General features: G+C 41.0%; 1 protein-coding gene across 1 annotated transcript in view; it reads left to right on the top strand.

Moving 5' to 3' along the window:
- Positions 1-20,143, top strand: part of LOC126391922 (thrombospondin type-1 domain-containing protein 7A) — a 293,064-nt gene that overhangs the window by 14,573 nt on the left and 258,348 nt on the right. The window contains exon 2 of the mRNA XM_050046936.1: positions 19,601-19,785. The gene's annotated coding sequence lies outside the window, so the exon portion shown is untranslated. The remainder of the gene's footprint in view (positions 1-19,600; positions 19,786-20,143) is intronic.

Below are 20,143 nucleotides of genomic sequence, written 5' to 3'. Positions count from 1 at the left end.
TTTTTGCGCATATGGGAACACTCCAAGATGGTTTGACTTGGGTTCGCTTTAAGTCCGCGTGCAGTTCACTTAAACTGTGCCTTATGAGCACAAAGCGCACCAGGTTTGCTTTGCTCTTATCCATTGTATTTAACCCTCTAGATCTCATGCTGTTGCACTGGGACACTTGAAAAAAACAGATGAAACCACGTCAGCCTGTTACGCTTGCAAGGACGCACGACGAGGAGTAGTTTGGTCCATGGAAGATACTGCGCGTCTTCAGATGTAGAATGTAGAATACATCAAATGGCAACTAAGGTTTTCCTCCAATTATAGGTTCATCTGAAAGTGAGGGGCTTCATAACTGCACTGCAGTGCCACGTCAAAGTAAAAACAAAACTATGTCAGTATTAAATAGGATGTAGTGTGGACAGAAAGCGGACTGAGGCCTAATCAGAGCTGAAGTTGACCAGAAAGAGAACTGAGTCCTCTTTCAAATGAACTGACAATGTGAACACAAAAAAGAACTGAGTCCCTTTCCTGTTGGCCCACTTTTTGGTCCACTTTCAGAGGAATGAGTTTGGTTCATTTAAAAAGGACTACATGTGAAAACACCCTGAAAGTTGAATTTACCAACACAATCACCAGGATGGATGTTGGCATTGTACATTTCTGCAAACCACGGATTTGTTACGTTCAGCAGATATGTTGAGACTTTATATTTCTTTGTTTTCATGTTCAGTTTTATGTTGTGACAGTGCTGTGCTTAAAATGTGGTTAGGTTTAGGAACGAAAACCACTTGGTTAGGGTTAGGAAGACATCATGTTTAGATGTAAATATGAGGTGTTGTCACCACAAACATGGCCGGACATGTCCTGAACTCTTGTTAACCCCCATCCCCTCCTCCTCTTGATGAGAATCTAGTTTTATACACATGTAATCTGAATTATGTCACACGTATGAAATGTACAAGTGTAACATATGCATGGCTTGCAGAAATGTACAATGCTGACATTTAATTCTGTCTGTCTACTGAATTAACTGAAGGTTGAACTGTAAACACTTGTCTAGATAACAAGCTTAAAAACTAAGAGTACTGCAAAATTGTACCCCTGTTTCAAATACGTATAGAACAGTTACTTGTAAATTACATCTCTTACTATTGTCTTTTACCAACAACCTACCTTTCATGGGACCCTGTAGTTTAACTCCAGTACATGTCTATGACACATCTCAGCTTGCTTGTTTATCCACAACACAGCATTTCTTCAAACTTGCTGATTGAGAGATTGTATTTGGTCACTGGCTGTTTGGATGTGCTCTCCTTGAGCCAGATGATGGCAGTGTGCTGCCATGTGTGAATGTATGACTCAGCAGCACTCAGGCGGTGAATCCTCCTGACAACAACAGCATGGTCATTCATGCCCGTGAGCAAACATCAAATTATAGTGATAATAGATTTATTTTAATCCCTTTCTGTCTGATTTCAAAGGGACCACTTTGAATAATACATAACCTGGCAGGCTGAGGGAGAAGTACACTTTGAAAATGGCCTAAATAATAAATCTGTAATGCTTTTGCACCAACTGTGCTCAACACTGACCTGGGTCAGGTTGATATTTGCAAATATCAATTAGTGTTTGTTTTGAGTACCAGATGGATCCGGTTTAATGATTTAGGCCAATACAGATATTCAGTTTTTGTCCACTTTCCTGGGATTGTTTAACTCAGTGACACTTCTGAGTCGTTGTGCTGCGCTGTGTGCAGAAACCATCTGGTAGTCACATTAAAAACGCGCTAAAAATAAATAGCAAATGCTGTTTGACACAGGTTGGCTTTAACAATGACCTACTTGGCATCGTCAACAAGTTTGTCGTAATGCCAGTGCTAAATGACAGCATTCAGCGTCAACACTGTGGCTCTGATTATCCCCTTAAATACGGATTTACTACTTAGGAAAAATATGTTTTTAATAATGTGCATTCACAGTAGTTTTTAAAAAATGTTCTATGAACCATCTAGACTCTGAATTCCCCCGAGTTTCACAATAATTAAGATTTGAATGTCCATTAGCTCGGTGCTGAACCTGGAGGACCAGATTATGTATCCTTGAAAAGATTCATAATGCAGATCTGCTGCTGCTGATGCGCGAGTTTTAGAGCAGAATACTTCCTTTTCCATCATTAACTGGATTGGAAATTACCACCAGCTATGTATCAGGAGGTGGTGGTGGGTTTGTCAACTCACTAGGCACTTTGGCAGGAAATCAGCCATTGTTAGAGCTCCAGTTGCATCTAAAGGAGGCCATCAGTGCGGTTTGTTCTCTCTGATGTGAAACATTGTGGAAAAGTTGTCCAGTACATGTTGTTATACTCTGCTTTCCAAGCGTTTGTAACTCATAGCTTTCAGATGCCAATATTCCTCACCTCAAAGCTATAAAATGTAATGATCGTTTCCCACAGTTAGTTTACATTGCATTATGACTAACAAACCCCACTGCAGTTTTCATCACAGCAAGGAGATGTGATCTGCCAAACAATCTAACCTACAAAGGAAATGTGCTTTTAACATGCTCGTTATAAACGTAAGGCTGGTTGCGGATAGTCCGTCCTCCCTAATCTCAGGATACTCTCCTGTCACTGCACATCACAGTACCAATGCAGTCCGTGTAGTACACAGAGAGGACTAATTCATTTTGAATCACCGTGAGGCATATGAAAACACCTCAGCACTAGTCTGAGGAGGCAGGTTAGAAGTGGCAGCTCTGGTCCAGTCTGCTGTGTGAGGAAGCTGCCTGTGTGTCCCCGATAAGAGGGAGTGAGTGGTGAGGACACGTCAGCCTACTTCAGGTGTCAGCACTTCAAACCAGAAGCAGGGCTTCAGAGGGAATGTGTAAAACTCCATATTGCAGAGGTGAAGTGGAGGATATTCGGAGTTTGTAGTATTTGAAGTCTGGTGTCAACTTGTTTTTAACCTGAAAGGAAAAAAAGGAAAAATGAATCCTCGGAGTGGTGACTCACTGGATTCCTGCTCCTGAAAGCTCTCTGTTTTCTTCTCCTATAGTGTTGCTCAGTGAAAGCATGCACTTTATTTTTAATTGACAAGCCTCTTGTGGTGTATTACAGCAATTTACTGCATTGCAGTGTAAGGCCACTTGAGTTATTAGGCATGATCAAAGATATGATAGCACATAGCGCCAAGGCCGTGCCGTTTAATGGGAAATTACTGAGCATCATTGAGAGGCGTACACCTATCAGTCTCAGTCATAAGCTGTTGGATAAACTGACAGTGAAAATAAACAGCAATGACTGAGCTCTTAAACTCAACCTTTTAAGTGAACTGTAATTCATTTGTTCTTAATTGCTCAGTAATAACATGTTCAGTCTAGTCTGAATGATTCTCTGTGCTCATAAAATAATATTAACCTTAAATAAACAAATAAATAATTGTAAATAATGTCAGGGAGAGGATAAATATCATTCACTTTGGGTGTTTGGCCATGTTCACATTTCAAGCAAATGTGGCTGAAATCCAATTTTTATTTTTTTTGCTTTCATGTGACACAAATCTGATTTCAGTCAGGAACACTTTAGTCAAAGGAAACTGTAACTGGTGGTATGACTGTTCTGGGGCCTCTCTGCCTTTCCTCGGGCCTACACAGAAAGCCTCTTCCACACGCCTACATGGAAGCCTAACAGTGTGTTCACACCGGGCGCGAGGCGAATTTTTTGCGCGATAAGATTACATACAAAGTCAATGTAAAGATGCGAATAGACGCGAATTTGTGCCGGCGGGACGTGAATGGAGCGAACACGCGAAATTCGCGTCATTCACCTCTTCGCGCAAGTTCAAAATATTGAACTCGAGCGAAATATTCGTTTGATGCTGTGTCGGGGCAGCCTATCAGCGTTGAGATTTTCCTGTCTTCACTGACATACTGCTGTCCCGCCCCTGCCCCGCTCTCTATTACTTGCGCGAGTAGAGCGAGGCGAATATTTTACTCGCGCCCGGTGTGAACACACTATAAGGCGGAGAGAGCAGACCTCTCTGCCCTTCCATGTGCAAATGAGGAAAGCTGGAGGCAGAGAGAGCAAACCTCCCTGACCTTCCATGCGCCTACATGGAGAGCCTAAGGCAGGGAGAGCAGCAGCAAAGACCCCCCAGAGCAGCATCAATGACAAACAGAAATGACATTAAAAAGTCAGACACATGAAAAGGAGGAGCTGGGGTGGAGGCAGGTTGCGAAGCGGCTTGCAGAGGAAGCAGCAACAATAGTCAGGCCAGAGCAGAGATTTGCCAAGTGGTTGCATAAAAAGGAATCATGTGAGCTGCTCCATGAGTTGACTGGGCTGCTTGAGATCAGCTGATGTGTCCTGCCTGAACTGACGTTATGCTAAATTTTTTCAGAGTAGTGTGGACCATAGACTGTATATAAAGATGGACATACATCACTTACTCCCACTGTGAAAACATGAAGCCAAAATATTGCAGAAACGGCTGCTGCCACCTTGCGCTGGTGACATGATTTGGAGCCAGAGTAGCGAAGTAGCGATCTATGCACAATCGAGTTACCGCCCATACACCCATCCGACCAGTCGTGAGCAGAGCCATTGAATGCGAGCACGCCAACTGGCACACACAGCTATCAATCATGTCGTCAAATCCCCTTTTTAAAGCATTAAAAAACAAAGTAAAACCAAACTTATTAGAAAAACAAACACATGAACATACATCAGGGTGATAAGATCTGCCTTAAATGTAAGAAATCATCTTTGGGAAAAACTTATTTGACAAGTAGTGTAAGTTTTTACTGTAGTTTGGCTCATGTCCTATCTCCTGGCTGCACCCACACCACTCTTTCAACAGAACTACCAGCAATAGCTGCTCATAGAGTTAGTGGACTGAAAGCTTATTTGTATGACAGCCTGTTATCCTGAACACAAAAGCCCATTGCTCCGAAGGCCCATTTATCAGAAAATATGCCACAGAGAATGGCGTCATCAGGCCTGTCATTTTTTTTCCTAAATGTCTGAGATGCGATATTTTTTGTTGTTCCAACCCACGTGTGTGTGATGTTGTTGGTTGCATGTAAGGCATTTCAGGGCAGAGATCCGTTCACACTGATGTCATATATGGGTCACTTAAAACACGAATGTGAACAGTTTAGGCAGAAAAATCAGATCTGGGGGAAAATTAGAATTGAGCCCTGTAGTGTGAACGTAGCCTTTGCCTGGGTTCAAACATACATTCAGAGAGGAATCATCCCAACAATTATCATAAAGTGGGATTACCCAACACATACTCTTACCAGTTTGAAATGGATTCTCAGTAAGAACGCCACACACCCAATAGAGACCACACAGGAAAAGCTGCAGCATGGCAAAACTGCATATTGAGGAAAACTTAGCAGGGATTCATCATGGTCTGACCCAGCAGTAGACGGATTTATTTTGCACAGGCCTCACCAGACATTTAACGCAGCAGGAAGAAGAAGAAGCAAGCGTTGAGAAAGGGATCAAAAAATATGTCCGTGCCACTGTACATAACGTTTGATTCTGCTAAATATGTAGAACAAATTGAATCCTGAAATTTGCAAATTGATTGTTTGCCGTTGAGTGAATGAAATTAGCAGCAATCGTGATAAGAATGGCTCCAGTTTTTGAGTTTTGAGGAATTTCACAGCTTATTTTCCGTTACATTTCACGATGACATCAAAAACGAGCACATTGAGTGTTTGCGCCCGTGAAGAAATGGTTACAGGGCTAATTTGAAAACTTGAAAGTACATTTTTTGTATGAGACTACATTTAAACAGGCAGTTGCTGCCTTCAATTTGCTCCAGTGTGGCACTGTTGATGCTTTTGCTTTTGTTGTTGTGGGATTGTGTATCGTCAGATGGAAGACTTCCCTTTCTTTAGACACAAAAATCACTAATTAGAAGCTATTTTTCTGTTTTTAAACAAGAGCAGTCATTTTTTTAATTTCCCAGAATATTTTCTTTCTCACAAGACAAGAAAAAGCCAGTGTATGGTAGATGCAGCAGAATTGAATCAGAGGGGATGGGATCCAGCAGAGCTACTGTATGCTTCCAGGCATTTCACCAACACTCATCCCTGGCAGTGCTGTGACTCTTTAGGGACCGGATGGACCCCAGCAGGGAGTCTGTCAAATAATTCCAAGCAGATCCACCATGCTCGGGTAGTTTACAGTATCCTTTAGTTGTTGTTGTCTCGTGCAGCTGACCCATGATTCAACTCTGGTCAGCTCAGCCGGCGGTGTTCACATCTGCCCGACTCTGGCAAAGATCGCACACATGCATCCTCCTTACACCCACTGCTGGGTTTGGTATTAGCTGCAGATTTGTTTAGAACCACATTGTGACTCGTGGGTCATACGCAAGAGGCAAAAAACTTCTCAACTCATGTATTGAAAAACTGGCTGCCCACTTTCCCTGTCTAAGATTTTTATAATCAAAAATGGTATCACATAATGGTTGGGCGCCTGCCAAAGTGGCTGGTTGATGCACGCACCAGATTCTGTTAAAATTTGCCAGCATTTTGTCTGGAGGCTGATGGTTATTTTCCACCCCGCTTATAAAGCATGTCATCTCTGAGCACCATGCAGCATTTCTGATTAACTCCTGCTGGAATCCAATCTGATGCTCTATTTAAAAAAGAGAACACTATGGCAGAAAAAAAATATCAGAGGGTTTTTACAAAGAGGGTTAGATAACAGATAAAGACGGGGAAGATGGATGACGTTTCCAAGTATATTTTCCTGTCTGCAAGATGCTTTAGTCAGGATGTATATGGCTAAAATAATAGCACCATAATGTACGATATGAAAGAGAGTGATTTTATATAGTGGATTAGCAGCTGGAAGTTAGAGGATGGAGCACTGGCCAATATTTGATCTGATTCTGCCTTTTAGCTCTTTTTTAGTACATTTGGAAGCTGTCCGATCACTTTACTGTCTTCTTAAATTCTCAGTGGTTTGCAGACTGGTGGTCTAATTGGGTGCCCACACAGGTCAAGGTCAATTACCCAGGCAATCATCTGGAGTACATTACATTAATCTTGCTGTGGAGCATCGGAAGGTAAATGATACAGGAAAGTTTTAACTTAAACTTCGAAGACACTCTACACCGGTTATGGAGAAACCAAATAACAAGCACCCAGAGTTTGAGCAGCATGATAAAACTAGCTGAGTATATGGCATACAAGGAAGTTAGCTGCTCACTTAAATAATACCCACGGGAATAAAGGAAATTAGGATGCCATGTACTGTCCTTGGCAAAGTTGGGAGGCAGATGCCTTGGCAAACCTTGCCATCAACAAATGGGATACAATAGATTAAAAAACAAAAATTGTCTGTTTTCTTCATTAGCTGATATAGCTAAATAATCATTCAAACTACGTCCACATCATGAAGGCTTTTTCTCCTTTTCTGCTTTGTTGCTTTTGTTTTGGTTTTAATAAAATCTTGCAGGTTAGCTCTTTAAAACTTGATGAAACATAATCTGCATCTGATTTGGTCTTATTTATCACCCAGTGGTGGTTAAAGCCCTGCAGATATTTTGACCCAAGTCAGATTCTGAAGAGTGGTTGTGTTGTATGCAAAATAAATGGGAGACGGTCATTTGTGCCAGGAATATACAAAAGGCTCTGATCTTAAAATACGGCTGTTGACAGTTCCTACTGTCACCAGGAATGTTGAATAAAGGCTCTTTGTTCGGTTTGAGGGGCTATTTTGGTGTTAGTGTGGCAAATGGGATGTGACAGTCTGCAGTTTACACTAATCTCCTTGATCACTTTTTACTTTACCAAATTGCAGCTTGTTCAGGGAAGAGCGGACAGGATTGGGACAATGGCAGCCAGCTCGGCATTGCTGCAGAGCTGGCTGTGTGATCGTCAGTCATGTCTGGTGACCCTTGACCCATGGAGGTGTTAGTTCTTTGGACGCAGAGGCAATATGTATAGGCTCACTTACATGTATTGTCATCTCTCTGTTGTAACCATTTTTTATACATCCCATAAAGAAGAAACCCAGCTTCCTTGGTAGAGATACAGGATCAGAATAAAGATTACACAGCTAGAATTTTGCTGGAGAAAACTGATTTCTTGGCCATGTATGTATGTATACGCTTAACCAGCTCTCTAAAGGGGTTTTCAGAGGATTGCTTGTAAAATCCAGAGAGAAAAAGTATTGCTGTGGCAGCAGCTTGGTGGGATGAAACTGAGATCAATACTTGCAGCTGGGCACTGGTATGTAAGATGTATAAATAAAAAAAAAAAAACTGTCAAACTAAAACTCAAAGTGAAATACTGCATATGTTTTAAAAATCTGTTTCTACTGCAGGTGTTAAATTTTTAACTAATGTTTCATTCACTGGTCTGTTGCTCTAAACTACAGTTAGTTAATCATCACAGATGCCATTGTTGTTTCAAGAACAAGCTGATGAATAGATTTGAGTACAAGGTTAACAAAGCCACTTAAAGAGAAAAGCTGGGATTCTTCAACCTGGCTCTTACAGGCCCACAGGAGGTGTGCCAGGTTTTGAAGCCAATTTTCGTAATGGCCAAACAGTGGGAAACGGTCACAAGATGCTGCAGCCCAAAAACACTTTTTCCCATATACTTACAAGTTTGATTCAATTCAATTCAATTTTATTTATAAAGCCCAATATCACAAATCACAATTTGCCTCAGAGGGCTTTACAGCATATGACATCCCTCTGTCCTTGGTCCCTAAGGAGAAACTCCCCCCAAAAAACTTTAATGGGGAAGAAATTGTAGAAACCAGTAAATAATCAGTAGATCATTTTTTTGAGCGTCACAACCCAGAGGTATGACTCACTTCACTATCAGGATTTGATCCATTCTGTTTGATAACATTTAAAGTATCAAAAAGAGCAGCACGATTAAACCATTTTTATCCCCATTCAAGTTAGCAGAGCGCTAAACCAGACGTAGCCAGCTCAGGCGGTGGAAGTCTCCAGTGTGTCTGCTCTGAGGGCAACACAGTGTGGAAGCAGTGTCGATCACCAGGGGAAATTAATACACAGCAGCTGAACTTTTTTGGCTTCATGCACACAGCAACTTTAATAGGAATGAACAGGGCCCACCTTTAGCGCTCTATCCAGTTCACTTTATACATCCACCAGCTCTTATTCTTGTAATTGTGCCCGTTGTAACTATGGGTTTTACTAAGTTTTCATTTGCCTGAGGGCTTCCTGATAGCCCTAATGGTTAAGCAGCATACTGCATGACCTACAGTTCCAGCTGAGGTCCTGTGTTGCTTGTCGTAGCCCACTCTCTTCCCTTGTTTCCTGTCTAAAAAAAAGGCAAAAATGCAAAATAAATAAGCGTAATAAAAAAGCACCCCCCACCTCCTCTGTAAAGATTAGGGAAATGGAACTCAAAGCAGCATCCTAAAGCTTTCCAAATCAACTCCAATTTTACAGAAATTGATTTGCTTTTCTCCGAGTCAGACAGAAAGTAAACAAAGAATTCAACCCCCTGGATTGTAGTTAACTGCATAGTGATGTACTTCTGGGGGAAGTGAAAGCTTTATGAGGACACAACGGAGGCGGTGAGTGCAGAGTTACCATCAGTCATTGTCAGAATGGTCACATTTATGAGGAGAAGACCCAGTTTGAAAAACAGCAGAATGTACCTTTAAGTAGTTTTAGGGCCAGCTCATAAATAAGTTTAAACATGTTATGTGGGAGCTCAAATTAGTAAAACCCAGTAGCTCAAATATAGGCTGATTAATTTAAACTCATTTTGTGATGCAGGCCCCAGAATGTATTATAACACTGGCCACTTACACTTGTGGTGTGTCCCATTAATCAGAGGTAAAAAAAAATTGAGTGTACGAGTGGGTTGGGGGTAGTTATTGATCGACATCCCTATCAACCCCCCACCAGATGTATTAGGGTCATTATGTGCTTTGGGACTGGATAAAACTCCTCTATACAATTTAAAAATATGAAAATGTCCTAAATTGCAGTGATGAGGGTTTTTCCCAGAAAGCAGAGCTTAATTTAAGTGTCACACATGCACAAACCTTATAACCTTGTGGGTGAGCGTGGGGACTAAGGGCTGTCTCCACTCTCATTTTTGTTTAAGTCTCTCAGCTAAGAAGCATGGCAACGGCACACTGAGGAGTTAATGAGCTTTACATACAGACACAGACACGCATGCACACTGAAACACACAGGCTGTAGCCGGGAACATGCACGCACAAGAAAAGTATATACTCTCAATAAAACACCCGCCCACACTCGCACATACACACACGCACATTCTTGCCTGTCAAATCATATTAACATCAGGTCAGGCTGCTTTTTTTGAGCCGGTTGCTATGGCAGCAGTGGGAGAAAAATGGCCGTCTATGGGCCGTTCCTACAGGCGTCTCCAACAACAGGGCTGCAGCAGTAAGATTGGTGTAACTACGAGAGATTGCTCCCCTCCGCTGTGCTTAATGTAATATAAGAGTGTGACTCAAAAATGCATGAAGTGCTGAAATGCTGTTGATATATATGAAATGGCTGCAATTTGTCATCGTAAAAAGGGGTCAGAACCTTTCAGGCCTCCACATCTACCCATTAACAGTGTTGTAAAGCTCCAGAATAAAGTTTAGTCTTTCATTATTTCTCTCGGAGGTTATCTGGCTGATCTCATGAAGCACTAAATTTGAATTGTCTCAGGCGTGAAGTTGAAGTTGTATAGCTGATTGTGTCGTCAAAAGAATACTTCTCCGGCAAAATGACCATTTGTCTATCAATTACTCAAAGAAACAAAGAACATGAGGTCGTCGTGCGTGTTACAAGATCAAATCACAGTACATTTTTCACTTACATCCTGGCATACAGTGTCACACTTTTCTCAACGGTGTTTATACACAATCTTTTTCTCCCAATATTATGTACATTTTTCCGTCTCAAGCCTTAAAATAAAAGCAAGTCTTTCTATACAGTATATTTCTTTTATAATTCCAAGCCATTGGGCCATTGTTGGAGGATCAACTTACACCTATTTGCAAGTTATGGCTTCCCCACTACTAAGACTAGACTAAATCCATCCTATTGTTACCTTGAATTCTTGAAGAAAACTTTTTTTTCAGACATGCTTCCACAATGAACAGAAAAACCAAAAAAGCAAACATTCCTCATGAATTGCAGTCACTGGGGAACACGTTTAACAACAGCAAAACTATATCAAAACATCTGTTTACAAAGTCTCACACAACTCATGTGGTATAATCCAAGTCTCATTTATCCAGTCAGAATTTTGACGAAAACCTCACTCTTTAAAACACTTCACATGCAAGTGGTGTCACAATGCTGAAATTTCTAACTTGGATACAATACCTTAACAAATATTCAGTACCATGCGGAAAATTTCACAGTGATGGCTAAGTTAATTTTTTTATTGAAATATAAATATGACAAGGCTTTAACATGACAACAACTTTTCCTTTCTTTTTTTTCCAAGTACATTTATTGACTTTTCTCACACAACACTGGTCTGCACAACCATCAAGAATAAAAATGACGAAACATTTAAATATGAATTCAACACAACTGTACAGTCCATAGGTGCAGTGTTTATAAGGCAATCAAGCAAAATGCTTGCAAGTGTTGAAGCCACAGTGTAGTTTGTGCCAGTTTGCCTTAGGCCCCGATCACACAGAAAGTGGTGCAAGGCGTGCCGCACTGCCTTTTTTTTCAATTGAATGCCACTAGTGAAAAAAAAAAGTTTTTCCACTTTGAGTTGAAGTTTTTTCACCTTGAGGAGTTTGGAGCGCTCTGGCAAAAACACAAGGTGCCTGGCAACACAAAACTGAAAGCAAACAGGGTCAGCAACAATACTCAGGCAGGCTGTGGTGTTTAAACCATGCTCAGTTGGTACTAAGAAAATCTCCCCCACACCATTACACCACCAGCAGCAGCCTGAAGCGTTGATACAAGGCAGGATGGATCCATGCTTCCATCTGAATGTGGTTTTTCCAATCTTCTATTGTCCAGTTTTGGTGAGAAAACCCGTGTGAATTGTAGCCTCAGTTTCCTGTTGTTAGCTGACAGGAGTGGCACCTGGTGTGGTCTTCTGCTGCTGTAGCCCATCTGCTTCAAGGTTGGACAAGGTGTTGTTGCTTCAGAGATGGTCTTCTGCACACCTTGGTTGGAACCAGTGCTTATTTGACTTCCTGTTGCCTTTCTATCATCTTGAACCAGTCTGGCCATTCTCCTCTGACCTCTGGCATCAACAAGGCATTTTGGCTCACTGGATATTTTCTCTTTTTGGGACCATCCTCTGTAAACCCTAGAGATGGTTGTGCTGAAAATCCCAGTAAAAACTCAGACCAGCCCGTCTGGCACCAACAACCATGCCATGTTCAAAGTCACTCAAATCACCTTTCTTCCTCATTCTGATGCTCAGTTTGAACCTCAGCAGGTCGTCTTCACCATGTCTACATGACTAAATGCATTGAGCTGCTGCCACATGATTGGCTGATGAGCTATTTGCCTTAACAAGGAGCTGAACAGGTGTCTGGTGTCTGGTGAGTGTACAAATGGTCATTTTGCAGGTGAAGTGTTCCTTTAATGTGATTTTTACTCATTAAGTAGGACATAAATTTGTTTTAATTTAAATCAGGCAGTAATAACTCACACCTCCATAACTGTAGTGATAAACATGCTCGTTTCTTTACTATTGGCCCCAGTCCAGTCTAAATCAGTGACATGTGTTAGCTCTCTAATGTCACACATTTAGTCCCGTATCTTAAATATACCCTCAGGAATCCTCCAGTCTAATAACATTAGTTTAATTTGACATATGTCAAAATGGTGACTATCTATCTGGGTGAAATTTTGCCAAAAATGTTATAGACCAACTCCTAATGCCAAGCTTTTTTTCCTGCAGCGTGCCAAGAGTTTTTTTGGTCATACCCTTGAAGCACGAGTTGTTTACAGGAAAGTGAGCACGAGCAGAGTCAGAAATGAAAATTAATCAAGTACAACAAACACATTATGAGCACTTCCTGTGCGGGATCCTGTAAACAGGAGGTAGCTGTGTGGTTCAAGTGCCAACTTTTAGCACATTGTGGAATATAACCCCCACCCCCACCCACCACTCTGTTTTGTATGTATTTCACAATAGGTGTGATCCTGACTGTGATGTAGAAGCTTTTCTATCAGCAGCCAGGAAGGTGCTGTGTGTGCCGGCATGACAGGGAGGCAGAGATCGACATGTGGCATATGGGTCAAGTTTTTTTATTTCCTGAATTTGCAGCGGCTTGGCAGAGTAGCCACTAAAAAAAACAGCCTTATCTGACCTCGTTCCGCTTCAGCCCCTTTTTGGTCGCTTCTGATAATGACACTGACCCATATTTGCTGTGACTATTCACAGACGGTTTTGTTTAGGACACAAACAAGTTTGTTTGTTTCCAAAATGAAATGTTTTATCTAAATGTTTCCAGAGGGAACCAAATGAAATTGAAGGGGGGAAAAAAGCCTCCATGCACATGTACATGCATACAAACAAGTAACCACATTTCAAGTGTGAGAAAAGTGGGATAAAGAAGATTAAACTTATGACACAATTTTAACAACCGTCACAATTAACAATGAATTTATCTGATGTGATTACAGGCTGCTTACAGGAAGATATGCAAACATTTTGTGTGTTTATGAACCTTTTACCTCATTTACCACATAATATATACAGTATATTGATTATATAAGCACTTTATCCACGTATGAGAACACCTCATAATAGCCGAAAAGTTAGCTTGATGTGCTTAAGCATGTTCTTTTAGAAGTGCTTGTTAGGCTGACGAAGTTGAAAACAAGGAAATTGAGGTCAAGCTTTCACAAATCACGACTGGTGGAATCAAAAACTTAACAGCTTGCAGGCTTTAATTTTGGAGAGCAGGTAACTGTACGAATTGATTTGATGTGCTTTGTGATTGTCAGAGACAGCCGTGTGGCTGATGACAGTTGATGCGGGTTTATTTTACACCCACGTGAGGAGTTTTAAACGTGTCAGAAAATCTTGTGTGCAAGTGAAACCTAGTATGTTGGCACACCAGAATAAACATCTTTAGATGCAATCAGGTTAATTGCAGGAAGTATTGCACAAACATTTAATTAATTTGCCCTTTTGAGAGAAGTCTGTTATTTCCAGTACTGTGGTGTTTCAAGCTGTGAAAAGTACATATGCATTGATTCTGCAGGTTAAACATCTCAAATAAAACTGGGCTGAATATTCTGTCTTTATGTTGTGCAGCTTAGCTTTCATGTTGTGTGGGTCATGGACCGCCCTCCTCACACCTACATGCATGTTAACAAACATAACTAACACATCTCACATCTAATCCATAACACTGTACTCTTTACTGCGAACTGTTTTTTCCCTTTTCCAGATTTATTTTTAGACATGTAGTTTACATATAATCATTGTGTCAACGGTGTTTAAATGAGCATACTTCAATATGTAGCAGGTCCAATCTGCACTTTGAAATACAGTCATTGAAATGCTTTTGAAACTGCCAAATGACTAAATCTATACTTACTCTGAACTTTAGCCATTCATACCAATAAGTCATGTGACTGTTATCAGGAGCAGACTTAAAGGTCCAGTGTGTAGGATTTAGGGGCATCTATTGGCAGAAATTAGGAATTGTAAATATTCAAATTCTGGGCCGATTGCGATGTTCAATGTTTGATGTTTATTCTGTTTTTGTTGTTATTTATTCTCCCTTTTGTGCCAGGGAAACAAAGAAATATTCAATATAAAACAAATAACTGAGCTGAGGAAAAAATAGGTAGTGCTGCACTGGGTTAAGGCTCTGTGTTGTTAGTTGTAAAAAAAAATCAGGTGCTCTTAAAGAATTGGGCAAAGAGTCACTTAAAGATAAAAGACAACGACTGGCCAGCTCACTCAGTGTGAAAGTCCACGGTACAGGCAGTCAGTCCAAAAATACATCCCAGGCACTCTGACTGTGGTTCAAAATCCTTTATTAATTCATGGATAACCAACAAGTTTCGACTGGAGAGTCTTCATCAGGGTGTGAAATGCATTGGAAGTCGTTGGCCAGTCAATCCAGTTGTTGTCTTTTATCTTCAAATAACTGAACTGTTTTAAAGTTTTTCAGTCCTGCATTACACTGCCTTTGAATGAGCACTACACATTTCTGAATCAACCTTTAATATAACCTTTTTTCACATGAAAAACATAAAAAAACTGCTTCAAAAGCCTACTTTATATAATATATCTTAATTCCCTCTCTATTACCTATTTTATATATCTGTGGAAACATCAACAAATTTCCTCCTCAAACAGCTGTATTTATTCAAGGTTATTGAGATTACATTTTGTCATGCGGCACAGTGGTGCAGTGGTTAGCATTGTGGCCTTACAGCAAGAGGGTTCAAGGGCAGTACTTCTGTGCTTTGTTTGCATGTTCTCCCCGTGTCAGTATGGGTTTTCTCCAGGTTTACAGTCCAAAGTCATGCACGTCAGGTAAATTGGTGACTCTAAATTGTCCATAGGTGTGAATGTGAGTGTGAATGGTTGTCTGTCTCTATGTGTCAGCCCTGTGATAGTCTGGTGACCTGTCCAGGGTGAACCCTGCCTCTCACCCAATGTCAGCTGGGATAGGCTCCAGTACCCCTGTACCCTTAACAGGATAATGAATAAATGAATGAAGGGAATGAATGAACATTTGGACACATTATGAGAAAAAATTTACCATCACCCAATACTCGTTTTTACCGAAGAGAGCTTGAACACATCATAATGTAACTCAATGTAGCCTCTGTCAGCAGGTAGTTCTAGCCGCCGCTTATGTTAACTAGCTCTCTTCCTGCTGATGTCAACATGGATTTGTTGTGCACAATGTAGTATTATCAGGGAAACAATAGGGTGCGTCCTTTGACATGTGGATAGAGAGTTTAATGCGTCCTTTCAACCCGATGGTGTCACGGGAAAGATTGTTCGTCCCAAACACTTTTTCTATAGTTCCTGGGTTGATGGGATGATGTTAGTTTTGAGCACTGCTTTTTAACCTGCACAAAATTGATGTGACACAAAGGAAAAACATCGGCCACTGCCATCTGTGAATGTCTTATTTGCCAGGAGACCGATGACAGTCAGCAAAGCAAATATTGGCCGATACCAATGTGAGGCAGATAAATTGGTGCAACCCTGACAACAATGGAATATAATGTTCATAACTATGTTTTCATTACGTTATAATCACCTGAAAATAAGTGGTTGTGTTATTGTGACCTTAAAATGAGCCGTTTGTATCTACGTACCGAGCAGGTCGTCTTCCACAGAGAACGGACAAACCAAACACTGGCTCTAGATGGGGCCATGTGCATTTTGGTGTTCTCGTGTCGGCCACTGTATTTCTCCTACACACTTTGCACACAGCAGAAGTTTCACTTGGTTGCAATCTGTAACCTCAATACTAGATACCACTAAATCCTACACACGAGAACTTCAACTTTACCAACAAATGGACGTTTTTTCCGGGAGAAATAGAAGATAACATCAAAACACAGAAGATTATTAGTGGCATAACATATTGGTCATTGACTCTGACTCATATTGTTCGCAGGGACATTGGACTGAATCACGCGACCTTTCAAGTTATTTATTGTCATCTCCACAACAGTTACAGAGAAGCATTCGTTGGCTCAGGCTCTCTTTAACAGTGCTCATTAAATGTCTGCAAATGAGAAAATCATGCAAGTAAAAAACAAGCACCTAAGACATTAATCAGAGCAGAGGTAACTGTACAGCTAGACAGGTGTATAGTGATGGCAACCTTTTACTTTGTTGCACTGGCCAAGAAAATTACTTGTCTCTGCAGCAACTGAAGCTGAGGTGAAAAGGTCTGGTATCTTTAGATAGCCTAGAGGTCACAGTGCAAATACACACCCACTTGACTGTCGGAGAGAGATACTCTAATGTGTATATTTATTTTCAAGGAACTGTGGAGTGATACTTTAAAAACTAATATACACATAATAGAAGAAACAATTTTAACCTGGCCTGTCTGATGCTTGTATTTCAGGAAGTCGGTACAAATTAATGTGCTTGGTTTACAAGAGTTTTAAGTAAATGTCTTCAAATGAATGATTGCATTAATATCCAGAGCAGCTTTAATACACATTTTAACATATTAAAACAAGGAGATCATCACGTTGATTAAATTGCTGTGTCCCGTAGCAGAGGGTGAAAGTCAAGTCTGAGCCCAAGACTACAATTAATCAATGGTAAGCTAAATAAAGAAGCAGCCTTTTTTTTTGCCTGCGAAAACCCTTTGATGCTAATGGCTGGTGTTCTTGTGTGTGTCATCAAACTAATTGGCTTTGGCTGGTGACCACTTGATGAGGTCGACGGGGAGTGGTCAGTTGGAGAGTAAACCCTTCATCTTATGGATTTCTTGCCTCTAAAGATCTGCTTCGATGTCCGAATTGAGCCTATACTATTGCTGAGACTTAATGTACAATAAGCGTTATCAGTACACAAGGAAATTATTCATTTTTCAACTTTTTTTTACTGAAATTAGATAAGATATTGTGCACATATGGATGGTAAACTAAAACTTGTTACTCTGCTGACAGTTTGAAAAAAAACTAAAAAGTTAGCACAGTGTTTTTCCAAGCATTTATTTTAATTCTTCATTTTCTCAGCTGCCTCCAGAGCTTTCTGCACATTTTTACAATCATAACTTAGTAAGTAGCTCCTTCATTCCCACTGTGGGTTGTATTGTGGGTGCGTAGTGTCGTTTCAAATCTCACTTAGAATTCAAGTGATCTTATGTGAGCATTTTAAAGTATACTTCATTCTGTCATTATCCCAGTTTGAATGTAGTACACAGTCAAAACAGGGTTTGAAATACTATAATGTGTACTATGCAATGGGAGCACAGTGAGTGTTACCATGGTTTCTGATGGTAAACACATGCTGATATGGTACACATTTTGTGAAACTGGACCTAAACGTCCTCCCAGAATTAAAGAGGAACTCCACTGATTTAACACATGAAGGTCAGTTCACTAGACAGTGAGAGTACCACACAGCCTGTAAAAAATGTTGTTTCGTGTCCTCTGGGGCTCGAGAGGAGACTTTGTTAAGTCTGAGAAAATAGCTCCTGATGAAGCATTTATCAGGCAGTGAGGGTTTAATGAAAAGATGCTAGTGGTTGATATTTTTAGGGCGAAATGTGGACTCCAGTGTTTGTGGAGCTTGGCCCACATTAGGGACTGAAAGTCAGGATATCGCAGCCTCTAAAGGCTGATGTATGGTTGTGTGTAGGCTCTATGCAGATGGTACGCCGTAGCCTATACAAGTGGCCTATGTTGTCGCTCTGTAATTATACCTCAAAAACACAGATTTTTTGCCACTGTGTTGTTGAGTTTATGTTAAGTGTGGCAAAGTTTGATTGATTCAACCACCACATCTAAAACACACATTGAAACATGGCTTGATAGTAAACATGCATTCATTCATTTTCCGTAACCGCTTATCCTGTTAGGGGTTGGGGGTGGGCTGGAGCCTATCCCAGCTGACATTGGGCAAGAGGCAAGTACACCCTGGACAGGTCACCAGACTATCACAGAGCTGACACATAGAAACAGACAACCATTCACACCTATGGACAATTTAGAGTCACCAGTTAACCTGACGTGCATGTCTTTGGATTGTTGGAGGAAGCTGGAGTACCCAGGGACGCTGACGTGGGGAGAACATGCAAACTCTGTACAAAAGGGCTCCTGCACCCTGAGGTTCGAGCCCCCCCATCCGGGTTCGAACTGGAACCCTCTTGCTGTGAGGCGACAGTGTACAAAATTCAGCTCCATTATAACTCACAAAGCTCACATACAAAACAATTGTCTTTAGCTAGACACATTTTTCACACAAATACAACATGCGAACATTATAAGCATGAGCCTATGACATTTTTCACTGCATGAATTAGCCTAGTGGTTCCCAGAATTTCCCTCTACTCATATTAAGCCAACAGCAAACTCCCTTTTTTTATTCCTTATAAATGCTTGCAAGTTTTACTTTCAATGCGCCTGACGTTCTATTGCTTTGTCTCTGCCCCGAATGCACTCTGTGCTCCAACAGTGTGGTGCTATAAAGAAACTGAATGGACATATATTCCAATAGCGCTCCTTATGAACGGTACATCTCCTAAAATAGAAAATCTGTTTGTGGCAGCAGATGTTTTAATTGTGGCGGGCCGCCACAAATAAATGAATATGTGGGAAACCTTGGGATGAAAATGTCGATCAGTTGCTCCACCACCTCGGTCCAGACTAAAATCTCAACAACTTTTGATGGATTGGTGTGGAATTGACAGAGATATCCATGTTCAACAGAGGATAATCCCTAATGACTTTGGCGACCCCCTGACTTTTCATCGAGAGCCACCATGAGGTTGATATTTGTGGTTCACAGTGAAATGTCTTAACAACTGTTGGATGAAATGTAGTCTGGTGCAGACATGATCTTTGTGAACCTCTGACTCTTTATCTAACAGCGTCCTCAGGTGAAAGTTTACATTAGTCAAATACTTTGGTTCATCTATCTTACAGACTTACAGCGTTGACAGCATGGCTGCAGACAGACAGTGAGCGGTTTCCCTTACCACTTCCATTGTTTCCAATGTAAACGCGACAGCTGCCATACGAGACGGAAGGTTGAGTTGATGATGGTTCAAATCTCGAACTGACCCCGTAGCATGCCGTATGACAGTGGTAACCAGAGAAACTACAACGAGGTAAGTGACACAGGAGCTGATTAAACTTAATTATAAACCTCTTTACCTGCATTGAGCAAACGAATCAATTAGGAGAAACGGTCTTGGAGCTTTAATTATCAAGTCTTGGCCAATAAGCATGTATTATTACTCCCCAAAACTTGCTTAATTGTATTGGTATTCATTTAGCCGCATGATGAAATTAGAGTGGGAGTGGGTCTGTACAACAGACTGTAACAGCAGTCTGTTGTGTACTCTACAGGTTGTTAGTAGGATTGAAGAAACTCTAGAGCTGCGGTGGGTTTAAATACAGAGCATGACGTCAGCAGGCAGAAGCTGCAGCTGCACTTTTCTTGGACTGTCAAGTGGGTACAAATGG

Source organism: Epinephelus moara, chromosome 6, assembly GCF_006386435.1.
Source record: "Epinephelus moara isolate mb chromosome 6, YSFRI_EMoa_1.0, whole genome shotgun sequence".
NCBI lineage: Eukaryota > Metazoa > Chordata > Actinopteri > Perciformes > Serranidae > Epinephelus > Epinephelus moara.
The sequence above is the reverse complement of the archived record's forward strand: the minus strand, read 5'-3'. Positions and strand labels throughout refer to the sequence as shown.